General features: G+C 39.7%; 1 long non-coding RNA gene across 1 annotated transcript in view; it reads left to right on the forward strand.

Moving 5' to 3' along the window:
* The first annotated feature begins 3,317 nt into the window (after window positions 1-3,317).
* The window catches only part of LOC139073357 (uncharacterized), a 31,908-nt gene continuing 8,904 nt past the window's right edge, over window positions 3,318-26,321 (forward strand). The window contains exon 1 of the long non-coding RNA XR_011522006.1: window positions 3,318-3,479. This is a non-coding gene — a long non-coding RNA (uncharacterized lncRNA). The remainder of the gene's footprint in view (window positions 3,480-26,321) is intronic.

The raw sequence follows: 26,321 nt of genomic DNA on the forward strand, positions 1-26,321 counted from the left end.
AATATGTTGTTGGCAGAACACACTAAACAGAAGTTGAAACCAAGTGATTAGAGATTTAGACTCAGGGTTGAATTACATGTGCTACTTCCAAGAGTTACTGCAAGCGGAATAGAACTACTTCAAATCTACAAGGTCCAAGGATATTAAAAAACATGCACACACAAAACTCATTAGTGGATTTTTAAAGAATCACAGAATACGTTGGCAGCAAGTATTTTCAAATAGAATTTCTTTTAATCTTGCCAAGTAACAAATATCTGATGTTTCATAAATTTGATGCCTCTTCCCTTAAAAACCAATAGAGATGTGAGTTGAAATATTTTTCCCAATAATTTTGACCCAAAAGTTTTGATAAGAGAAGCAAACTTTAGGGCCAATATTCTTCAAATCGACTGTCGACATTATTGAAGCTCACTGTGTAAGCTGGGCTTTTTCACTTATCCAAGGTAAACATACTATAGCCCAATATCTTTGCAAATTTTACACTGTATTTGCCAACCGCAAAATCTCTGCAAACATTGGGCAGGCTCACCTCTTGCTACCTGGTAACAATGTTTATAAATGTATTTATTCAGAAAGATGGCCAAGCACACTTTTAAAAATATTTCTTGAAAGGGATTTCAGAAATGTTTTTTGCAACCTGAAATCTCCATTCTTTGTTCTGCATAGATGCTGCCAATGGCCAGGTTTATGTAAGAATAATGAAGAGAGGGTCTGAGTCACGGAGCCATATAATTTTTTATTGTCAAAGTTCATTTCTTCAGAATACTTCCATAAGACACAGCAATGTAACTGAGCCAGAAGTGTTTTTTAAAATATCATCAACCTGCTAAATTCATATATGATTTTCATAGTGTCAACTTGATCATTTTGTTTTAATCTTCCAGATTCTTCTCTGCCCACTACCTGAAGGACTTTAAATTCTTTCCATTTACTTAAGGCTCATTTGAAGCAATTTTGCTCTTGACTCTGTGGTGCTGGCTCCTTCTGACTCTAATCTCTTCATAGTGGAGCTGATTTGGACTCTGTTCTGAGACAATCCCATGTGATTTCACCGATGACTGAAGTTCAGTTCCTCCACTTGCCTTATCTTGGGTTAGCTATTTGGCCAATCCTCTGTGATTTCTGAGAACTGCTCCTCAACCACGTTCTTGTGAGCAACGCTTCAATGCAGGCCTCTTCCCAAGACAGTGTGGGTGCCCCCCTCTCCCGCCAACATGATGGGCCACACGACTGTGGAGCTCAGTCCTTGTTCCTCCTCCCTGAGGTGAGCCCTGGTGACTGATTGAGGAGGATCCAGTTTAATGTTCTGCTGTGAGCTAAGTATAGATGCTTCCTTCACTTTGGATAATAACCTTCCCTAATCCAGAATAGTCATTTGATTCATTCTTTATTTTTACTGGTGTTGGAACAAAAAACTCCTCTGGTATGCAGCTCAAAGCTTTATAAGTGGTGAAAAGGATATATTTGGCACATGGAATTCTGAAGTATTAAAAGAGAAGTACAGCCTGCAGAAAGCCAGGCGTGCCAGAGAGTAGAAGGTGCCAGATCATGCAGGATCTTCGAGGCCATGTTTTGTCTTCAGGCTAACCAACAAATGGGAAACCGTGAGGAGTTTTAGACAGGAGGGAAATGAGATTTTAATTCGTGTGTGTGTGTGTGTGTGTGTGTGTGTATGAGAGGAAGATTGGCCCTAAGCTAACATCTGTTGCCGATCTTCCTCTTTTTGCTTGAGGAAGACTGTCCCTGAGCTAACATCTGTGCCAATCTTCCTCTATTTTGTATGTGGGATGCCACGGCAGCATGGCATGATGAGCAATGTGTAGGTCCATGCCTGGGATCTGAACCAGTGAATCCAGGGCCGCCAAAACAGAGGGGACAAACTTAATCACTATACCATTGGGCCAGCCTTGAGACTTTAATTTTTAAAAGATTACTATGAACAGTAGATTGAGGAGACACTGGAGTATATGAGTGTGTATCAGTAAAAAGAGTATTACAGGAGTCCAGATGAGAGATAATGGCAAGGTGGGTTGGTGGAGCTAGCTGGAAGATGATGGAACTAAGAGATATTTAGAATGAAAATTGATAGAACTTGGTAATGAATCATATAAGGTCAGAGAGAGGGGTAGATAAGGTTGAAGAAGGATTCATACACTTATAGCTTCTGTCTTGTATGACTGGCGGGGTGGTGTGCCATTCACTGAGGTGGGAAACATTGGAAGAGGGCCAGATTTGAGAGGAAAGTTATGAGTGCAATTTTATAAGAAGAGTCATTGAAAAGTCCATGAGGAAATATCCAGCAGGAAGTTTGATCATGTGTGCCTGGAACTCAGAAGAGCGTTCTCAGGTAGTGATATAAATTTGTGAGTCTTCTGCATATAGATGGTAATTGAATCAATATGAAGGAGTCATCAAATGAAAAGAGGAAAGATGAGAGCACTGAACTTAGGGAAATTCAATAATTAATAGCCTCTGGAAGAGACTGCAAAGAAAGACAGAGGACGGAACAGCTAACAAGATAGGAGGAAAACCTAGAGGATATTGGGATTTCCAAGGGAAATCAGTGTTTCCATTAGGAGGGAGGGCTGGTGCTTGAATGCTGCTGAGAAGTTAAGAAAAGGAAGCATCCTTCTAGTTGATTCATGTAAACCCACTGCCAACTAAAATCCTTAAATGTTTTTTTCAGATGTAAACAAACAACGCCAAGATCTCAATGGCTGAATAGAATCAGGCTTTATTCTCGCTCGCATCCCATTCCGATGAGGTTTGAGTTGCTTACTTCAAAGAGGTGAGCAAGGAATCATGCTGCTTGCATCTTGTGACTCCACCATCTTGTCATTTCATGGCCTCCCTGGCATCGTCCTGCTAGCAGACAGGTAGAGGAGAATGTGGAGAAAGGCACACCTGCACTTTAACCAGCTCATCCCAGAAGTGACACGTGTTACTTCCACTCATGTCCCACTAAGAATCCGGCAATGCCAAACTTAACTACAAGGAGGCTGGGAAATAGAGCAAAGGCATTACAGTCTCCAGATATCCCTGCCCTGCCACCTGCAGATTTCTTTCAGAATTAAATTAGAAAGAAATACATAGAAGAATAAAATTGCTCTTCTGTAGTAGTAGTCTGTAAGTAAATATCTGAGGGATCCTGAGAAGTCCTTGAGAAAGCCTCTATAAAGAACATGCTATAGCCTAAACGTTGGTGTCTCCCCACCTAAATTCGTATGTTGAAATCTAATGCCCAGCCCGATGGCATTAGGAGGTGGGGCCTTTGGGAGGTGATTAGGTCTTAAGGACAGAGCCCTCATTAATGGGATTAGTGCCCATATAAAAGAGGCTCAAGAAAGCTCCCTTACCCCTTCTTCCACCATGTGAGGACACAGCAAAAGGTGCTGCCTATAAATCAGAAAGCAGAGCCCTCACAAGTAACCAAATTTGCCGGCGTCTTGATCTTGGACTTGCCAGCCTCCAGGACTGTGAGTAATAAAGTTCTGTTGTTTATAAGCTACACAAGTCTCTGGTATTTTGTTATGATAGCCCAAATAAACTAAGACAGAATGAATGCATTTATTGTCCAAATTTGTTACAAATACTAAGTTGGAAGAAAGAATGTGGCCACAGAAGGAGGAGACGTTCACGTGGAGGGGAAAAGAGTGGAAGAGCATAGAAATTTGTTGTGTGTGCCTCCAGCCTCAACCAGGAGACAGGAGCACTCAGTCCTCTAGGCAGTGTAGCTGGACGTAAATGGGTACAGCCTTGTGGCAGACAGCGGACGGACAAGAAGTAAGACCCAGGGGTTCCTAGGTCTTTGTAACTTTGGTGTATCAAGAAATTATGGTTTCCTGGGTACAGAGTTTCAGTTGAGGATATTGAAAAAGTTCTGGAGATGGACAGAGGCGATGGTTGTGAAAAAATCTGAAGGTACTTAATGCCACTAAACTGTACACTTAAAAGTGATTAAAATGCTAAATATTATATATATTTTACCAAAATAAAAAAAAAAGAAAAGAAAGAAATTATGACCCTGGAGCTCAGATGTTAAGTCCTCATGGGAAGGGTGACATGCTCCCTACCTGCTTCTCCCTTTCCCCAGCTCCAATCTACGTGGGGGCAGTGAACTAAAAGTTCTGGGTTCCTCCAATCTGGCAGCATCTTCATTCACTTCTTATAATCTTCTATGACCATAGGGTGCGCCTCTGTGAGGACCAGAGAAAAGCCAGGGAGCCACGTCCTACTTTTCCTTCCTGGATCCTTCATCTGACGTGTCCTTTGCACTACTTGCTAGTTGAAGTGATAACAGATAAACTAAAAGTAGTCTTGGCTAAGTCCAAGCTGTCATTCTTCCTGGTTCTCAGACCTCGACCCCCCTTTGTAGTCTGGCATAGCCCAGGGCTCTCCTAGCTTTAAGCCAAAGATAATTAATCTATTTACTCTCTTTGCTCTTATCATGTATATTTTGACTTTATATGACTCATATAAAGAATTTATATATCACCAAAATGAGAAGACTGCTCCACCTTTATAGTTCTCATTATAAATTAATAACTTGGCAATCTGATTTAAACATCATTCTGGTCGGTGAGAAACCTGAACTTTCAGTGGTGCCGGCCATCTGGCGTTTCTGGGCACAGAACTGGTGATCAGGATGAGGCCTTGGTGTGGTTAAGGGGCTGCCCTGCATCTGGCTGACCTCCCCAGAGGCCATCCTTGTTCTTTAACCACAATACTTTCCAGACACCATTTCTCTGTTTTGTCCCCCTGACACTGTTGTCAAAGGCTTGGTTGAAGTTTGGATATACTGTGTTTCCTAAATTTCTGCCAACACTTAGAGTAGCTCAACACTTCCTTGCAATCTTTTTATTCTTCTTTGGCTTCAACTGTCTTTCTCTAATCTATTTTCTACATGTTCACATTTCCCAACAGTCTTGCAGTTGGGTGAGGCCAAATGACTAGTTTCATCCAATGAAATGTAAACAGAAGTGACATATGAGACCTCTGTGCTGAGACATTTAAAAGCTGTTGTGCCACTGCCATGCCCTCTCTTTTGCTGCCAGAGAACATTGAGGTCTAGTCCCTAAATAACTGTGGGGGCAGAGCTTTCTTCTGACCTTCTTTGGACGTGTAATGCTATTGTGTTGTTTTGTTTCCACAACTTAGCCCAGACTACCCTGACTGATAATCCCATTGCTCAGGAAGTTTCTCTTCCAAGGCAACAGTTGTCACACACTGTACAACACACACACCTGGAAGAGTCTGCATTTTGTTTTATGAGTGGTAGTATACAATGTAAAGGTTTAGCCAAGCGTAGATTCTGGAGTCAGAATGATGGTATTTGAATCTGAGCAACACCATTTATTAGCTGTGTGATCTCGGGCAAGTTCATAACTTCTCTGAGCTTTGTAAAATGAGGAGGAGAATAGTAACCACCTCTGAAGGTAGTTGTGAGGATCAAATGAGTTAAAATCCTTAAAGTGGTGCCTGGCACATAGTAAGTATTCTGTAGGTGTTTGTTATAATCATTATATGTAATAGGACCCTCATGAATATGACTATGATTAAAGTGTGAAGCATTTTGATAATCTGATATATGTGAGTGGTGTTGTTGCAAATCAACCTATGTTTTAAAAATCTGATCATGAATGCTTAATTTTATTTACCCCACAGAAGAAAATATTAACCTTAATCATGAAGCAGCTTATAAATAATTTCAAAGGAGACAGACTCCCTGTTCTTTATGGATAAGGAGCAGCTGTGCCACATCTGTTGTCCTGTTTTGAAGTATATATGTATTTAGTAACTACACACAATAAACAGTTTTCTCTGGCTCTTGTCTTTGCTAGATAACGTTATGGGCAGTCTACTGAGCTTGTGCATGGACATACATTTCAAGTAAATATGATTCCAGTATGACTTTAAAAGTTGATTTGATTTATAATTAATTTATTTTTTCAAAAGATACATACCCAATAACCAGCATCTTATTAGTAAGAGTTTAATTTTTCAACTCCATATTTCCCTTATGAGAGGACTAATGAGGAAACATACAGCCTCATTATATTTTAATCTTTGGATGTTATATTCTATTTGAATCAAAGGTATGGTCCTAATTTTAGGTTTGTTCAGTTGCCTCTGCAGAAGTTATTTGCTGTACAAAAAGTATATATCAGAACCACAAATTAAAAGAAAATTTCTGCTTCTACAATGCTTACAGAATGTTACATTTCTTTCTTCCAAAATATCTTTTTGTTCACTAAATTACAGTCCGAATGTAATCATCATGATTATGGATACGTTTTTACTTCCGGGGTAAAGTGGGATGGTCATGACTGGTATGAGGGCTTAGATTTTAAGAACGGAAACAAATTCAGGAAAACTGTTTTTAAAATAAAAATGTACAATTAATTTCCCATGGAGAAAGGGCTAGGAATTCATGTAATTTAGCTCCAATAAAAGCCCCCCTAAAAAAGCCCCAGCTCAGTTTCTACCATTTAACACTAAAATGCTCTTTTTCATAAAGTAAACGTCCACCGAAAGTATTTCCCCAGATAGGATCCTCAGAGTGGGTCCTCTGTCCTTCTTTCCACCTGTGGCCTGGCCTGGGGAGAGCAGGGCTCCACGAGGAATCGACCTTCACATTTGACGTGGAAATCTTGTGGAGCATGAACGTGAAAAACCTCTCCCATGGGCCTAGTGACCAGTATTGTATGTTCTGCAAACAGAAAGCAGTGGGAGGAAAGGGAACAGGACAATCCAGATGCCGATGAGTGGCAGCAGAATTTCTGGTTGGTTTTCTCCCAAGATTAGTATTCATAAACTAGCTCATTTCTATATGTCTGTTGTGCTTGGAAATGTGAGGAGGATACTAGCTAGCTGCTGTCCACAAATCTTGGCGCTTGAACCTCAAAAAACTCTCCAACTTTGCTTTTGCAAACCCACTAAAAGCTAACTTACCATAAAAATCAACTTTTGCCCTCTCTGTGTCTTCTGTGCTCAAAATGTCTCCAAAAGCAGATCTCCAAAATTATGGGTATTTAAAAAATTCATCCTCTTTTTCTTTTTCTTTCCTTTTCTTAAAGTTTCAGAGCTCATCTTTAACAAGTATTTTGTGATTTGTTGTTGTTGTTTTTCTTGCTTGTTCCGAGATCTGAACATTGAAAGACAGCAACTCAACCAAAGGCTATACTCAAGAAATTTTCTGTATAGTCAAACCATTTGCAAAATTTAGTAAGCAAAGATGAGAAACTATGACATGGTGTATTACGTCCATGATTCTTTCATTTTGTATCTCTTTGATAGGACTCCAGAGTACATGTTGATGTCAGAGGTTGGTTTCTCTAGATAGGTCTTTAAATCAGAATTATCCACATCCCTAAATGTGTGTGTTGGGAGTTGGGAAAGACAAAATACATTCATTGAGTGCCTGCTATGTTCAGTCACTATGGGTTTATCCATATCATCTTATTTAATCCTCACTATTAATTACTCAGATAGATATTAATAGTCCCCTTTCCCAGATAAGGAATCTGACACTTGGAAACTTGAAGTAATTTTCTGGAATTTGGGCTCACTTTGGTGTGAATCAAAAGCCCAAGCACTTTTTCACTGAGCCGTGCTCTGAGCCTTTTACCTTTTCAAACACATCCATTTATTCTCTTTTTTAGAGACAGCAGCTACATGGAATTATCAGAATATTTATAATCCAAGTATAATACAACAAGCTAACTACTTTAATTGGAGTGGAGAGTACCAAAAAGTGCAAAGGAATCTTGTGGGGGAAGAAATGTCAAAACCCTGCAAAAGTGTTTTTTGGTCTTAGAGGGCATAGAGTGTAGTCTGGAAAGCAGGTTCTAGAGTCAGACAGCCCTGGGATAACACCCTTGCTCTGCCATTTACTTCTTAGCCTGCAAATTTGGGCAAAATACTTCATCCATTGGATCTTCAGTTATATCAGTGCAACAAGAGCAATAAAACAAAGTTACACGAAGTGACAAGGGTTGATGTTCAGAATATATAATGACTGGTATGGCACAGGGCACCCAATGATCAGAGCCAGCTGAAGTCACCAGTAGAGCCCTACAAGTGTGAATAGGGACCACTTTCTCACTTTGCCTTTCGTCCCCACTGGTGGCAGTGTGGACAGTCAGAGGTACAGTCAATGTTGAGGTAGATAACATTCCAGGACTGCGATGACTGCATCCTAGTGAGTTCAAGAGAAGACATGGTTGAAGATGTATCGTTCTACTTTTACACTATAAAATTCCAAATGGTAAGTTTAACATAGCCCTAAAATGAATTATCATTCGCATTTTCTTGTATACTCTGGGTAAGACTTGCATTTGACATGCTGCTTGGGGTGACTCTTACTCAGTTGGACGCAAGATGAAGAATCCTCACAGGCCCATGTGAGGTACGGTGATTTATCAATGAAGATTTAATAATGGTAGAGAAAAGGAGCATTCACATTTGTTTACTGCACAACCTGTGCACATCAAGACTCTTCATCCTGTGTCTGACTGAGTGAGAGTCGCTGCAAATTAACATGTCAGCCCCATTCTTCTGTTCTGATCTCATATGATTCTGTGAAAGAATGCTGCTCCAGACAGCTGCATCAGATCACCAAAGCAGCCCCCTGGAACCAGGCTGGCCACCAGGCCCTGGAATGATTCTCTGGTGAGTTGCAGAGCTCCGTAGGGCATTTGACCAACTTCACACAAGGGATAAAGGGTCATAGAGTGCCCTAAATGGGAGAAACAGGAGCCTGGGTTCACATGGGCTCTATTAGGGCTCACAGTAGCCCTCTTGGGTGGCATTATTATCCTTTGTTGGTCCCAAGCCCCAGAGGAGGCCTTAAAAATGATCAAAGAAGACTTTCTCAAAGTATGGGATCCCCTTGAGCTTGAGGCCTGATGAAGGAGCCTTGCATGCTTGAGTTTAAGGGCAGTAATGCCTGTAGAGTTGGTTTTCATGTCATCCCTGAAAATAAAAGGTGAAGAACTTAGCACACTGCCTACAAGCCAGTAAGAACTCAATACATGTTGCCTTTCATCATCATCATCATCACATCAGTATTATTGTATTTTCCATGGGAAATGTTAATAGGTATTCCAAGAATAAAAGAAGTGAGGTACCAAAACAAATGGCTTTAAAGAACAATTCATGTTTTAGGCTAAGAATGATGAATTGAATCTAAGCAGTTATCTCCATTTCTTCCCACTAAAACAAAAGTAAGACTATTTTTTTTAAAGCATAAACCAATCAGAAAAAGAGAATGGGTGAGAAGTCAACAAAAACAAAATTTTGGAAGCTATAAAGCAGATGGATGAGTGGTTAAAGACCTGGGAGACTTGAGAAAGCTGAACCCTAAATCAAGAGTAGGCAAATCTGAGAAGTAACCCAATTTCTACTATATTTAGAAGTTAGGGGCAACTACCTCTGAAACTAAAAGTGAAGATGGGACTGAAAACACAAAGATTGGTTGAAAATTATATTCCCAGACGTCCTCATCACTCCATGCAGTAAAGGACTGACTATTCAACAGCCCAACCGACACCCGCTCCCCCTCAACAGGAAGCTAGAAAACAATTTCTGGAGAGTTCGTCTTTGGACTAGAGAACATATGCCATGATAAAGTAAAAGTTTACACGCTAAATAGTGAGACCCAGTCCCCACTACCACCACTATCACTACCCCAGGTTTTCTGTTTAATTCTTAGAACTCTGGCAACTAGGCTTTACCTTTCTAGTGAGGGTTTTATAAGAATCTTTTCTAGAAGCTATGACCAGCCCAAGAGAAATACTCTAAAAATACTGACTGTGCCACAGTTTTCTCATTGTTTCCTAATAGCCATTCTTCCCATCTTCCACAGTAATATAATTTTTAATTAGATGTATAGCTATGTGTATATTATAAAAGATTACACATTTCCCAATCTTCGCCATGAGATGTGGCCATTATTTCTGTCCAATGAGATGTAAGCAGATATTATGTGTACAGTTTACAGAGATGGGATATATATCCTTTCTTCCTTCCTCCCCTTTTCTTATTGACTGGAATGTAAACATGGTGCGGAGCCTACTTGGACTGTGCAGCGCAATATCGTAGAGACAGTGGAGCAGCAAGATAGAGGGTGTGTAGGTCCTGGACACTCTGGAGTGTTACACTAAGCCCAGACTTGCATTAGATATAAATAAGCTTCTTCCTTGTTTAAGCTCCTCTTCTTTCAATTGTCTGTTACACACAGCTGAACATATATATTTAGCAATATAAGCATGGAAGATGTTTCCCTAATGATCCTACTATGAAGTGCACAGATGAAGAGCCCTGCCCAGGACATGGAGTTACCTAACAGCTTTTTAGTGCCTCACTGTTAAAGTTGAGAGGTCAACCAAGATCACCGCAAAGCTGAGGGATCCTTGAGCTAGCATGAAAGACAGAGACAGAAACCACAACCATAGGGATAACAATAAGAAAGAAACTTGGAGAAAACAGAAACCATGCTAGAAAAAATCCAGAAATTATCATTAACTCTTCAAATAGATAATACAGTAGTCCCCCCTTATCCATGGGGGATATGTTTCAAGACCCCCAGTGGATGCCTGAAACCATAGATAGTACCTAACCCTACATATACTGTTCTGTCCTATGCATACACACCTGTGATAAAGTTTAATATATAAATGAGGCATGGTGAGAGATGAACAATAATTAACAAAGTTGGCTTTGGGACCATTATTAAGTAAAATAAGCGTTACTTGAACACAAGCACTGTGGTACTGCAACAGTCGATCTGATAACTGAGCTGGCTGCTCTTCACTAAGAGATGGGCAGTGTATACAGCGTGGATACGCTGGACAAAGGGATGACTCGAGGCCCAGGCAGAACAGAGTGGGACCTTGAGAGATTTCATCATGCTGCTCAGAATGGCCTGCGATTTAAAACTTATGAATTATTTCTGGAATTTTCCAATTTAATATTTTCAGATTGCAGTTGACCCCAAGTAACTGAAACTGCAGAAAGAAAAACTGCAGATAAGAGCGGCGGGGGGGGGGGGGGGGGGGCCTACTGTGTAAATATATTGGGTCCATGAAACAAGAGATGGATGCCAATTAAAAACAGAAGAGACAATTACGACTTTTGAAATTAAAAATATGATTGCAGAAACAAAAAAATTCAGTGAAGAGTTGGAGGATAAATGGAAAAAATATTCCAGAAAGTAAAGCAAAAGGCAAAGAGATGATAAGAGACAAAGATCTTTTAAAAAATAATCAACCAAAGAATTCCAGCATCCAGATAATAGGGATTACAGAAAGAGAGAACAGAAAAACTAAGGGTGTAAAACCTTTTAAGAAATAATTCAAGAAAATTTCCCTAAACTGAAGTACGTAAGTTGCCAGAATCAAAGAGCCCACTGTGTACTCAACAGAATGAATAAAAGTAGACCCACATCACAGAGAAATTGCAGAATGCTAGGGAAGAGAACGGGTCCTCAGAGAATCCAATTAGGGAAAAAACCTAACAAAAGGGAGTTTCAGGAATCAGAAAATTACCAGACTTCTCAACAGCAACACTAGAAACTGGAAGCAACAGTGCCCTGCCTCTAAAATTGTGATGGAGAATAATTCCCAATATAAAATTCTATATCATCATATGTCTGACAAGTGGTTAATTTCCAAAATATGTAAAGAACTCATACAACTCAACAGCAAAAACATGAACCACCTGATCAAAAGATGGGCAGAAGATACGAACAGACATTTTTCCAAAGATATACACATGGCCAACAGGCACATGAAAAGATGTTCAACATCAATAATTACTAGGGAAACACAAATCAAAACTACAATGAGATATAACCTCACACCTGTCAGAATGGTTATAATTAACAAGTGGTATAGCAACTGATGGAGAGGATGTGGAGAAAAGGGAACCCTCATACACTGCTGGTGGGAATGCAAACTAGTGTAGCCACTATGAAAAACAGTATGGAAATTTCTCAAAGAACTAAAACTGCCATATGATCCAGCTATCTCACTACTGGGTATTTATCCAAAGAATATGAAAGCAACAATTCAAAAAGTTTTATGCACCCCTGTGTTCATTGCACCATTATTCACAATAGCCAAGACCTGGAAGCAACCCGAGTGCCCACTAGCAGACGAATGGATAAAGATGTGTGTGTGTGTGTGTGTGTGTATATATATATATATATATATATATATATATATATATATATAGGGATATTACTCAGACATTAAAAAAAGACAAAATTGTGCCATTTGTGACAACACAGATGGACCTTGAAGGTATTGTGCTAAGTGAAATAAGTCAGACAGAGAAAGACAAATACTGTATGATTTCACTCAAATGTGGAAGATAAACCAACAAACACATGGGTGAGGAGAATAGATTAGTGGTTACCAGAGGAGAAAGGGGGTAGGGGGAGGATGAAAGGGGTAAAGGAGCACATGCATATGGTGACAGATAAAACTAGACTATTAGTGGTGAACATGATGCAATCTATACAGAAACTGAAATATAATAATGTACGCCTGAAAAATACACTACGTTAAAAGGCAAAAAAAAAAAAAAAATGCTACACCAATTTATTGATTATGTATGAGAGTAGAATAAAATATCTTAAGTCATTCAAGAACTAAAAATTTATCTCCCATGCAGCCTTTCTCAGGAAATTACAAAAGGATGTCTTTTACCCAAGAAAATAAACTAAGAAGGAGGAAGACACAATTTCAGAAAATGAGCGAACCAACTCAAGAGGGATATGAAGGGAATCCCCAGGATGATGGTTGTCTTAGGTCAGGTTTTCTAGAAGCATAACCTGAGACAGGAGTTCATGTGCCTGTGATTTAATGAGGGAGAGTGCTCAGGAGAAAAGGAGAGAGGGAAGCAGGATAGCCCAGTGAAAGGAAGCAAGCAAGGATATGGACTCAGCTGGAGAACAGCTCAGCCTAAACCCAGGGGGAGCTCTGTAGCATAAATTGCACCACAGAGATGGTCCCACCTAATGGCAGAGAAACCAGACTTTTGTACTCTTGTGTCAATCCCAGAATTTACTTTGGAGAGGCCCTAGTGGTAGGGGTGTAACCTCTTGGGAGAAGTGGCTACCATGTGGCTTTAGATAATTCTCTGGAGAAGGGGCATCTGTGAGGCATTAGAATTCACGGCAACTCTGGGATGGGAGTCCCAGCCCTGGAAGGAGATCCAGGCAGGGTACCAACAGTGATCACTACAGTGGTACTAAGGTACAGGTGTGCACCAGGCATTGAGGGCAAGACATTCAGACTAGAGCAGATCTGAAGATTCTGGGAGAGATGTCTTGGAGAAGATAAAACCAAGGGAATGCTTAATGTGTTTGAAGATATTGAGAGGAAGTTCATACAACTGAGGGAGACATATTAGTGGATATGTACATAGAGAACTTTGCCATAAAATGTAAAACAATAAATAACTCCAGGGAAGACTAAAATTGTATAGGAGGAGAAATTAATTAATTAATCAAAGAGTATTATATGACTCAACCATGAAAAGCATTTCAAATGGTCCTAATTATGAACACACTGAATACTGTTCTAACCAAAGCATGTAATAACTACCAGGAGGATGGGGCAGTGGAGTAAGAGTCCTACAGGACTGTCCACTGGTGAACCCAGCAGTCCTCTCTGGTTATCTGGCAACGAGTCAACTGAGACCAATGCTGGCCTCCCCTCAGGGTCTATCAAGACTAATGTTGACTTCCCTAGGCAGCTGGAATGGAGATGCAAGGGGTTGATCTCCACTGGCAATACCACCCCCATCTATATAAAGCCCCATTGTCACATTCCCCCTCCCAAATCCCCCATACAAAGAAAACAACAAGGGCAATGGAGGTGACCCTCTCCGGAGCACATCCTTGATGTGTCTGGCCATACCTGGTCCAAGCACACCTCTCCTTGTGATGCCAAGAGCCTAGGATCTGCCTGTATCCTGCCAGAGTACTGTGAGTTCCAGGCTGCACTGTTTGATGCTTGTGACATTGCCTGAGCCCTTTTGTCAATGCTACCGTTGTCAGTCAATAGATAATACCTAAGACCAAAAGCTCAAAAAGTAGTAGTGCAAGTAGTTGTTCAGGACTATTTAGAGATATTGAAATAAATACCAAAAGAATCCATCAGTACCTCCAGGAAGCAGGAAATGGGAAACTGGGGTGAGGGACTGCTATTTTTCATAACAAACAGTGTAGACCTATGTGCATATATCACTTTCATAAAGATAAAACTATTTTTTTAAATGGTTAAGCAAGTTGCTTTACTGCTGTTACTTCCCAAATGCTTAGTAAGTGGAAAATTTCCAAGGGCAGAATAATGTAAGCAGCATTTCTCAAACTTATTTGGCCCTAGAACTTTTAAATTTACTTCTTTAAACAATCATTTATTAACATCTCCAAATGCAGGAAACTTGCCATTTGGTAAATACCATCTTACAGTAAAGTGCACGAATTTATAGAAAACAGAATATACCTGAGGTCTACTGGAAAGATATTCATCCGGCGTGTACTGAGTGCTTACTCTTGTCCTGGGCTTTGTGCTAGATGTCTTAGTGTGTGCTTGCTCATTTAATTGGATATGATCAGATCTGATGCTTTAATTTTGATTCAGTCTCACGGTTCGTTCATTCAAGAGAAATTCAGTGAGTGTCTACTATGTGACAGGTACTTTGGAGGGGAAAATGTACAAGATACACAAGGTCCCTGACCTCATTATGGAGATTCCACAACACTGAAGAGGAAAAGGAGAATGGATGTATTGGGACAATCCATTGCCAACAATCATTTTGTGTTTCATTTATGGGATCCATTTCTGTAAGTTCGAATGTGACTTCTACACTGGTTCTTTAGTTGCCACATGATTTGCTACAAGCCAGCTCAGCCCAAATAGTTTAGGACCAACCATTGGGTGGATGCGTTAGTCAGAGTTTTCTAGAGGAAGAGAAACAATAGGATAGACAGAGAGAGAGAGAGTTGTTCTAAGGAATTGGCTCATGTGATTATGGAGGCTAGCAAGTTTAGGATCCACCACTACTCTCTTAATTCAAGAGGTACACCCGTTCACATCCTACATCCAGGGTTGCAGGGGTGAGGGGACCTCTGCAACTTAAGCTACATTCTCCTGCTTTAGGTCTTTAGGTCTTTGAAGTCTAGAAATCACTGCTACACAGTAATGCAACTGAATTGATTCTACAGTGGAAGCTCACAAAAGTATCAGATCTGTTCAAGACATTTGAACTTTAGCTTTTTCTGGTAATGAGCCTGGGTCCTATTTTTCCATAGACTTAGGTAATAGACCATAGTCCCTCATCCCAAAACATCCAGCTTCGTGTATTTTCCTATAAGATATTTAAAAAGCTTTTCTCATATAGACCCTCATCTTCATTTCTAATAAATTAATAGAACAATGTCCTAGTGGGAAGCTGCTAGCGGGAAAATCTGCAGGTACACGCTGGGCTGCTTTTCCAGGCCCTGACTCACAGTGCACTTGATTTCTAGGGAGCAATGCATGCTCCTCATGCCTCATCACTGTGTTGTTCGAAGCTCTGGACCACTTTATTACTCTGAGCATCCTCCTTTTGGATGTAAGTACTGGAGAAAGAGAAATCGTTAAAGAAAGAGAAGATGTATTGCTAAAACACACAAAAGACATGGACTGCAGGCAGAGAGCCCACATGAGCGGTGCACTTTGTTGCATAGAGACCCACACGCACGCCCCCCCCACTCCCCCCAACCCCCCCCACTCCCCCCCAACCACCCCCCCCCCCCCCCGCCCCCGTCTCTCGCTAATGGAGTGCAGTGGCGTCAGCTGTCTGTCAGGTGGGGGAAGGGCAGGGAGCTATATAGATTCCTCAGCTAGGGGTCACTAGGCGCCCTTTATATGCTGCAGGAGAACATTCAATTCAGCAAGTGAAAACAGCTATGCTGAAAAACGTGCCTTTCGATATAGTTCTTTGGCTTTTCTCTTTTGTTTAATGCTCCTAGCATGCCTTTTATGGTATTGATTTGTCAGAATCTTATCATTCTTATTATTCAAAATACAGGTCAAGTGTGTTCACCACAATCTCTGCTTAATTTTTTTTCCTTGGCTAAAATCACTTGCCAGATTTTTTAAAAAATAAATAAGGGCAATGTTTTGAGTTACTTTTTTCACATTACACATTTAAAATCATTATAAATGTTTTTTGTCTTCTGTAAAATCATAAATAGCCATTTTTAAAAATCATAAATAGGGAATAAAAATACGACTCTGAGAACTGCTTTACCATTTAAAAAAAAATCAGCACTGGTTTTCTCTTGAGTACTTGCTGGACAATCATCCCTTCTTAGCTCTGGCTATAACATCACTGGACTAAGGCTTATCCCTCAGACTGGCTTCACTTTCTGTACTTCATATAAAGGTGGTAAGAAAACCAAGACTGAGAAGAACAAATGATTTTGGTTTGGTTACCATAGAGTTGGGAGGGGTACCTAGGAAGATCCCCTTTGGGGGACTATGCAGGGGGCCAACAACAAATGCCACTTTGTAATAAATTTATTTCTTTTGTCAGCAAACTATACCCTAAATTAGATGAAGCCTTCAGACCTTAAATATAATCCAGCTAATGCAAATGCATTGCAATGCAGCAGTTTGACTGCAGACATCAACACTATGCTTAAAGTGTAAGAGTGGCTTCCATCAATACCGTGTCAAAGGATTGTAGGATTCCTTTTGCCTCAGTGGCCCAGTTCCTGAACGTTTGGCCACTTCCCCTACATGAATTGGGCCCCATAAAAGAGAAGACCCACTGACCGTGCCTCCAGTGCACCTGAGACAATAGCACATACCCTGGGCCCTTGCCTCTACTGTTGCACGTACTAAGATTTGCGGGCAGAAGTACTGTTCTTCCACAGACCTGACGAGGCAGCACCTTCCACAGGGACCCGGGGGTTGCTGGAACAATGCCTACAACCCCTTCCACCAAGAGTGGCCTGAGAGTCTTTCCTAAGAGTTGCCAGATAAAATACAGGACATCAGAATATTTCACGGGACATATTTATACTAAAAAATAAATATATTCTTTATCTGAAATGCAAATTTAACTGGATGTCCTATATTTTTCTTTACTAAATCTGACAACCTTATTCCTGTAGTAAGGAGAAATTACTTCCCACTTTGGATATCAATCCTCCATTTTCTTCTTCACTGGGCTTAGGGAAGACAGGAAGGGACATAAAAATTTTGCTTGTGAATCTGTGATCCTTGCTTGAAGGCTCACTCGTTTAGAGAAAAAATCCAGAAAGTTAGTGTTTAGTCAGACTAGTCCAGAAGTCTAAGAACTCAAGATAATTGCTTTAATCTGAAGTCCAAGAATTATACATTCCCAGCATCTACTCCCATCGTGGTACTATTACTAAATAAATCCGTATAATGGCTCATGCAAATGAGAATCAGGAAGGTGCCATCTTTGCTTTGATACAGTTTTAGGAAATAACTATACAGCTGTTTTCTAAAGCAGCTTCCCCATGCTTTAACTTCATCACCAGGGGTTTTAATGGGGGAAGGCCTACCATACTGGATAGTAGTCTAAGATAGAGTTGGTTTTGTTTCTAAAATATGACCATGGTTGAGTATCTCAAAGATAGGTAAAGTAAATATGTAATATTATTCATATTTTCAACGTTCTTCCAAAAATTTTTTTAACCTTTTTTAGGACCAGGCATTTTCACAAATGGAAAAGTTAGTTGTTTACATTATCTAAATTGATGAATGCTTGGAAATCCCTTTATGTTAAATTATTTCTCTCTCTAGATGCTGCAAAACTTAAAAGATCAGTATGCAATGTTCTTTTTAGCCAGTCTCTTTTTAAGTCTCCAGAAAGGGATGATTAAGCACTAACACTTTAAAATAGATGGCCTTACAGTGAGACTGGACTTCAGACAGAGTAAACATGAGTCTCAATTCAAGTCACTGGATAGAGCCGGAAAAGGATGTGGAGGTAGCAGTAGGAAGTGAGGAAGAAAAATGTCATTTGCCGCATAGATGTGCCTAAGGTTGGTCCTGACTTATGATCTTACTCTACTCCCAAGTGTGTCTTGTCTTTGGTTGAAGAGAGGGTTAATTTTATTTAACCAAATCTCCTTCCCTCCTGCTCTCTGAGTGGGATCCCTTCACCCCTGGCACCATTGTAGTCTAGGGTAGGCTGCCAAACAAGCCCAACTGAGATAGCACATTTGGGTGCAAAAGAGCTTTCCTTGTTTACCACTAACTTGCTGTGTTACCTTAAGCAAATCACTTAACTTATCTGGACCTTGGTCTTATGATTATAAAATGCCAGAGTGGCACTGGATGGTCTGTCAGTCATATAAAGAAAGGATGGAGAAAAACTTACATTATCAAGGCCTTAAAATTTATTCAGCAAAGAACATGCATGTGTCATCTATCATTGCTCTACAGCCTACTAGCCATATGTTCTTGGACAATTTACCTCATCTCTGTTTGCTTCTGTTTCTTATCTATAAACAGGGAAAAGTAATACCTACTAAATTATGAGGTTACGATAATAAAATGAGGTAGCCCACGTAAAGCATTTAGAACAGTCTTGGCACATAATGCTTGGTAAATTTTAGCTATTATCATAGTTAATAACAGCCATTACTCCCTCCAAGAATCATTTTATTTTAAAGAAAATGTTAGGCTATATAAAAATGCTCAAAATACTGCAAGCTCTAAAGTAAGTTATCGTTATAATTGGCACCTTCATGAAGATATATTTATTTTTGCTTCCTATCAATAATGTTCAACACAAACTTTTAAAAAGAAAAAATGCCTATTATCATCACCAATTGCTCAGAACTCAGAGTGAATAAAGACAGCCTTTTCACATATATTGTATTCAACAAACCAGGAAAAAAAACTTAATTCTCCCTCCCAGATGATCCTATATTTTGTTACCCAGCCATAAAGCAGTCCTTAAGAGATTGAACAAAATGCAAATGAAATCACACATCTCCAAAGAAATAACTTTCAAATTAAATTTTTGAAATACCAAATGAAAAATTTTCCCTCTCTGAAGTAACTTTTAATAAAAACACATATTATTTAATAGAGTAGATTGTAGAGATCTGTGGCATCAAGAAGGATTTCAACCAAACTTTCTTCCTTAAACTTCTTTACGAAACCTTCTGTCTGCTGAGGATACTTTTTCCTGTCCTGTTCCCACTCATCTCTATCACCGCATTCCTGGTGCTGTTCCTGAGCTTATCAGTTACATATTAAAACATTTTAGTATTGTTCTTAGTAGGAAATGATTAAATCAATTTTGATACTAACCCTCTCCTGTGTTGTCATGGTTTTTCATTTGTCTTCTATATATCTACCTTGATTGTTGCATTTGCATCATTTCATGTTATATCTTTTTTATTTTCCTTTTGGAATGTAGAAAATGTTAGCTCTGGAAGCAGTTAATGTGATGAAAAACACATTATTAAAAAAGAAATTCCACCTCAATCCAAAGTGATGGCATGAAGTGGAATCCAGTGTATCGTGGAACATCTAATGCACACAAGATGTGGAGCTGGTCCCTTGGTCAGAACTTTTAAATACTAAGTAGCAATGAATGGGAGAAATAAATCAAATGGGAGGAGAGCTGGAATAACAAACAGCGAAGATGCTTCATACTCACACCCCAGCAAAGCAATAGAAAAACGTGACCCAGGCTGTCATGAGCTATTACTGAGTGAGGAACTTCCTTTTACCCCTTCTAACTTTGAAAAAAGAAGGTAGAAAAAATACTGGAGGAAAATAGCCTTGTTTCCTTGAGACCCTCAGATTAGTTGTCAGTAAAACAAACTGCTGTGTATCATCTGTTTAGCGACAGAAAAAATATATATTGAGATCAAAGATAATCAAGGTACACCTGGTTATTATTTGTAAAGACTTAACAGTAAGTTTTTAATGATTAATTCATCGGCCACATAACGCCTTAATAGATCATGTGGAACATCAAGGGAAGAATGTGGTACTGCATTTCTAAAGCCTTTTTCTATGTCTCTGAATGATAATAGGCATGGAAGCCATCATTAGTCTTGTTAGACGATGGTTCCTTTAGGAATCTCCTATGTGTTACCTTTTAGAGAGAAGGTCAACGAAGCCACCCCCTGGGACTCCCCTGCAGGATACAACTAACACAAGCATAAACTGTATGGAAATGGCTAAATTATCTTTACTGAGACCTTGGTCTTTCACATCAATCAAGTCCTTCTGAACTAGTAAAACAGATAAGCACCCTGCTGGCAAAAGTGTTACTATCCTTATGCTTGTCATGACTGGCACTACAAATTTAACAATAAACAGGAGGTTATTTGTCTTACTTCTCTAAAAAACAAAATAAGGGTGCTGAAAGACATACAGTTGCGAGGACAATTCATTTTAATGGGGAGCAGAAGGAAGAAAAGAATTGTGAAGTGGATTCTGTGTCACTTTCTCTCAGTCCCTCCTCCAAAGACCCTCTATCCTTGAATCCGTTTGTAGCTGCTACCAGAGCCCATGGAGAAGGTAATGCGCATCTGACAAGCCAAAATAAAGCAAACCAGGACCCCTTGGCTGCCACGTGGGAGGGGGCAGCAGATTTATCCACCCTCACGTCTCAGCTTCCTGAGAGTGGAGCCCGTGTCAATGCCTCATCCTGACACCTAAGTCATGGGGGAATTATAAGTCATCAATACCAATGACTGTAAAACACTTTGTAAATAAAAATGGCTTAGAAGTTCCAATTAACAACAGAAAGTAACCCTCTGGGATGTACCAGAGAGAAATAACTACAGCCATAAATAAGCAATGGCGAGTTTAGGTTCACTTTCTATTTCATTGCCACTAAAAATGGGCCTCCTTCCCATCTCCAGTCTGAAGACCTAGCTATGATTTCTTTTCTTATCTACGTCTCAAAATGTCACAGTTTATGAGAGGAAGAGTTGAGGAAACACAGGACTGAGCATTCCCTACTGTTTTAATATGAGTCCTCACACACATGCACACATATTACAATCTCTCTTCATTTGAAGCAACCACCTGAGGTAACTTAAACTAACGAAACTTAACCAAAATAGGCAACAGTGTGACCACCACAGATGGGCAGTAAAGAGGACTCAGAAGCAAGAGGTCCAAGAAGTAGCTGGAGGTCACGCCTACAGTGTGCATACTTTCATACTTGCCCCATCTAGAACTCTCACGGGCACACACAAAGGATTATAAGTATGGCCAGGAAGTGTCCACAGACCCTGATAGCATGTTCCAGGCACTGTGCTGATCACTTCTGATATGTCTCACTTGTCCCTGTGAAGAAGCAGAGATTTGGGGAGCAATTTGATACGACAAAAGTAAAATTAAATTAATAGCTGCATGATACTTGATCTATGCCAGGCGTTATTCTAAGTGGGTTATAAATGTCAGTTCTTTATTACTCAGAATAACCATTTGAGGCTGGTACGATTAGCATCCACATTCTAAGAGGAAGAAATCCAAGCACAGAGAGGTTGAATAACCTATTCAAGGTCACAGCAAACTGAGACTTAAAGCTTGGCAGTTGGACTCTGGAGTCCTTGCTCTTAACCACTTTGCAAAGCTGGAGCAAGAACCAAGCTCCCTCCTGCACAGCTAGTGTCTCCGGTCTCTGCTTGATTATAAAAATTAAAAAAATAAGATAAGACGGGGTGGCATATCCCTCAGGCGCTCACGTGCTTGGGCAATGACAAACACCGTAGGGTGACAGGAATCTTAGGAATGTCCAAATAGTTGGGAAATGTAAATATGGGAGCGTTTAATTCAGACTGGGGTCTTCAGAGAAGTCTTTAGAAAAATACTGAGTTTTGGTTTCCATTTCTTTAGAAAATCTAGTTGTATGTGCCCCTGTTTTATTGCAAACATTCTTGTAGCCTTTGCATAAGGATGCACAGCACGTCCACGAGGAATAATATCAAATATCAAATCAAATCAAGTTAGCACAATCCTTAGCTCCTGTTAAGGCTACTGCAAGATCAGGGCTCAAAGCAGCCAAACAAAGACTTCCAAAGCTTGACCAGAAGCCAGGGACCAATCTGAGGGATTCAGTGGCCCTTCTTACATTGCACTAACCATTAGGCAGTTCTAGAGTGGCCTTAGTTGGCTGCTGGATTTGGCTGGTGTTCTGATCGCTGACCACTCCAGAGGTCCAGAGAGGCTTAGACACTGTCTATCCTGCCCTGGGGACTGTGAGGGGACAGCAGTGCTTTCCTCCCTGCAGGGATCATCTCAAGGGCAAACATCACCTCCCACCATTGAGAAAGGCCCACTCACAGGGAGAGTGATGCCAGGGGAGAAGGTGACTGGGGAAGATGAGTTGAGGAGAGGAGCAAGGGAGCGCTGTAGACCCAGGCAGCATCCGGATCGCCACGAGCCCCCCTGCCCCTGAAGCACAGCAGTGATGTCTGTACAGGCCCTGCTCCACTAAATACCTAACAAGGACACACAGAAGCCCTTAAACACACGGCTCTTCACTCACCGTACGTCTTGTGCCTTTTAAAATGTATGCCACATGCATACAATGAAAAACAATGACATTAGAGATGAATGGCGTGAAAGTGTCTTCACTATGTATCACTGAGTGAAAAAAAATTGGTTATGAAACAGTAGGTGCCAAATCCAATTTCATAGTTATATTCATATAAAGAGACAGGAGAAATATACATCAAGATATTGACAGTGAGGGGATTGTGGGTAATTTTTTCTTCCTTGTGCTTACCTGTATTCTCTATTTTAAAAATGTATTATTTATTTATTTGTTCTTAAGAACTATCTTATGTTTTCCTCAGGAAGTGGGAGATTATGGAATAGGTGGTACTGATAGTGGTTGTTTTTAAAGTACGGATTAGGTTGAAATATTTCAGGTTGAGGAACAAGCTTTTCATGTCACAGAGAGAAGTAAGTTCGTGAGCTGGATTGCTGGCCCTCGCCTGATGGCCAAAAACAAATGTGAAATGGCCATTGTCATTCAGCATATCCCCCGAATTTAGATTTTATAACTTCCCTGTTACTCACCAAATCAAAATCAGAATGTCCCAAAGTAGATCCAAAGGGACAATGATAAATTTTAGAAGAAAAACAAAAAAATTGGGTGGCCAAACTAACTTGAGAAATGTTGAGCTAAATAACATTGACTAGGCTTCTTGATGGCAGGACTCCTCAGAGCCTTCATTATGTTGATGTGCACTGTAAATTTCCCCCAAAATGGTGGAGTCTATGAACCATTTCCAAACTTCGTATTAATCCATGGGATCCTCTTTTGCTAGAGCATCATATTTGGCCAATGACCAGTAGAGCACACTTAGGACAATGCTATTCTGAAGAAGTATTCTAGAAACGCCAATAAACACATGTACTGTTCCCCTCAGGAGATGTAAAAAATGATTTGGTAAATATAAATCTATTATTTTTACCATCAACACTCTAATTTCAAAAACTGTGACTCTGGTGAGGACATTAAATCAATTCCATCAAGTTGCCTCACCAGAAGCACCGAAGAGTTTCATACCAGTGAATAAATGTCTGAACTTCAAACAAAATCTGTGAAATCACTTTCAAGTAGATGAGACCAGTCTGTAAACAAAATAAAATGCACACCTGTCACTGACATTCATTTCAATAATCACAGTTGATAAACTTATACACCACAAAAAGCTTTATTCATGTACATATGGTGTGAAAATTGCAAGAAAAATTTCAAATTAATTATCTTTTTTTAAATACAGCAATTGAATTTTATCATAGACAGAAAGGGCATTTATTCACATGCCATAAAACTTCTGGAAGTATAGCCATGAAACATGGGTTAGGAAAAGCGTCTCGTGCTCTAACATATCCTCAAGATGTCGAAGCAAATTAACTGGCCATAACCGCAACCTGGAGTCTTCTGGCTTTGGAACAGGTCTTGCTCTCCAGCTCAGCCTTGGAGGACCTCAAAGGTAGACTTGACCCAACGATATGATCCTTTTTTCCAGGTTTACTCAGAAATTTCCCCCAGGATCTACATAATCTGGTGACTTTTAGAACAAGAAGTGGAGCAGTGAAGACAGTCCATCACTAGTTTCTCCTCAACTTCAGGAGTAGACACCGGTTGAAACACATCTCAGAATCCACTTAGGTAGGGGTGGGAGGGACTCCCAGGACTGAGTGGGTTTTTTCCTCTTGGAAGTATCTTATTTTGCACTGAAGTAAGCTGATTACTATGTAGAAAAGCAACAGTCCCTTGATTTCTGCAAATATGTTCTGATATTTGATTCGGGGCTTCACTTCCCTCCTGCATACATTCAACTGCAGCCTACTCCACCACCGGGACATTTGCTGGGTCGAGGGGTTTGGGGGGTGTACTTCTTCTTGGAATCTTGCTTACATTTGCATGTGAAAAAAAAGAAATGCTTTTAAGTAATTAGTCATCTGAAATTCTGCACCATGAGGAAAAAATTTGCTTTTGGATATTTATGGGGAGAAAAATCCATATGGACAATGAATACAGTATTGATGTGTTGGGGGGGAGGGATGGGGCCTAGTGCGTTGTGTTGAATTTCATCCGAACAATGGTAAAAGTAATATTTCCGCTTTCTCATAAATAATAGCTACTATGGAAAATAGCACAAAGCTGTTTTTTTCCACAACTTGAATTTCTTATATTAATTCTATGATTTAAAAACGCCCTTTCTTTTTGACCCGGTATTTTCATGCCATATTGAAGAAACTCATGATCAATATGTATTGATTTGATCACTAATTACATTAATTTTGCTTTAGAAATTAGAAAGGCTCTAATGAGAATGTGAAGTCACTTCAAGATAGTACATTACGGGCAGGCTAATTTAGCTGGACTCTGTGCATCAGATTATTTCATTATGAACCATCAATTACCATACAAACGAATGAGATAAATAGCTTTTATCTGAGCAGATTTACATTTTTGAATTCGTCTATAAATTTCAAGAGCTTAAGTTAATTTATATCCCACGACTGTATTTAATATACAAATAGTTCAATCCTGAATGCATTATCTGCATAAACCCTTACTCCAGCCTTTCAGATTATGCTTTGAACAACATTGGAAACATTTTCAAAAATATATTTGCTCCTACTGCATTTAATCTCTTAAAGAAAAATACGAAATGAATGTTTTTGTTAAAATCTTCCATACCATCACTTAGCAACTGGTCCAATAAAACTAACAGAGCAAGATGCATCATGTTGTTCAAGATTTATAAAATCAAAAGAATATGAAATAGTCAGGTTGATTCCGAAATTGAGTGCAGATGCTAAAATAACGTCCCAAGAAACAAGAGACCTTAGAGGCTTTTAAATTCTATAAGTGTATCTCTGCTGTTTTTAGAAAACTACATGTTCAATTGAATTAAATAAAAAGACTCCAGAAGGAGAGTTTCTCTTCAATAAAATTCTATCTTATTTGGTCTTTGGGAACTTGAGTGGGGTGGTATTGTGGTAGAGGGGAGAAATGTGTCCAGAGGCAAAGGTGGAGAAAAATTTAAGATGTCTAGAATTCTGGGGTATCTAGAAGAAAATCAATGCGTCAAAATAAAATCCATGAAACATTTAGCAAATAGATATATGAAATCTCATTCTTTTCTCAGAATGAGTATTTATTCATGCTAAGGAAAATGAAATATCTCTATCACCAGTGGGCACTTTTTTGCAGCCCTATGAAGTTCTGAAGTGGTAATGAAAATGAAGATGCTATCTACTGTTTTGCTATTTAGTATTTAGTGATAAAATCATGGGCACACAGCCTTGGCACCTAATTCCTACAGTAATTATTATTGTATATTTATGAGTTTTAAAACTTTAGAAAATAGTCCAAAGGTTGAACTTAGTCCTTCATTCATTATCTTGTTCATTGGCATTATAAGACCCTATGACATGATATCCAAAAGAATCAGTGAATTGTGATCTTATGACATAATCCATAACAAAGTGTATTTCACAAGTAAAGACCTTATGAGAGAACGTTTTGTTGATGGGCTCGCTAGAGATCAGCTAGCTCCTTGACTCTCAATATGTGGTTTGGATCAGCACCTGGGAGCTAACGTGGACTCTCCCTCCCCACTGTAGACCTACTAAATCCAAATCTGAATTTAATATGATGCCCAGGAGACTCACGTGCACATTAAAGTTTGAGAACACTGGTCTAGTATTTCATCATCTTTTTACAAACATGGCAACTAAGGGAAAGAAAGCTGAAGAATTGTTCAAGTTTGCAAAAATTAA

This window comes from Equus przewalskii, chromosome 9 (assembly GCF_037783145.1).
Source record: "Equus przewalskii isolate Varuska chromosome 9, EquPr2, whole genome shotgun sequence".
Lineage (NCBI taxonomy): Eukaryota > Metazoa > Chordata > Mammalia > Perissodactyla > Equidae > Equus > Equus przewalskii.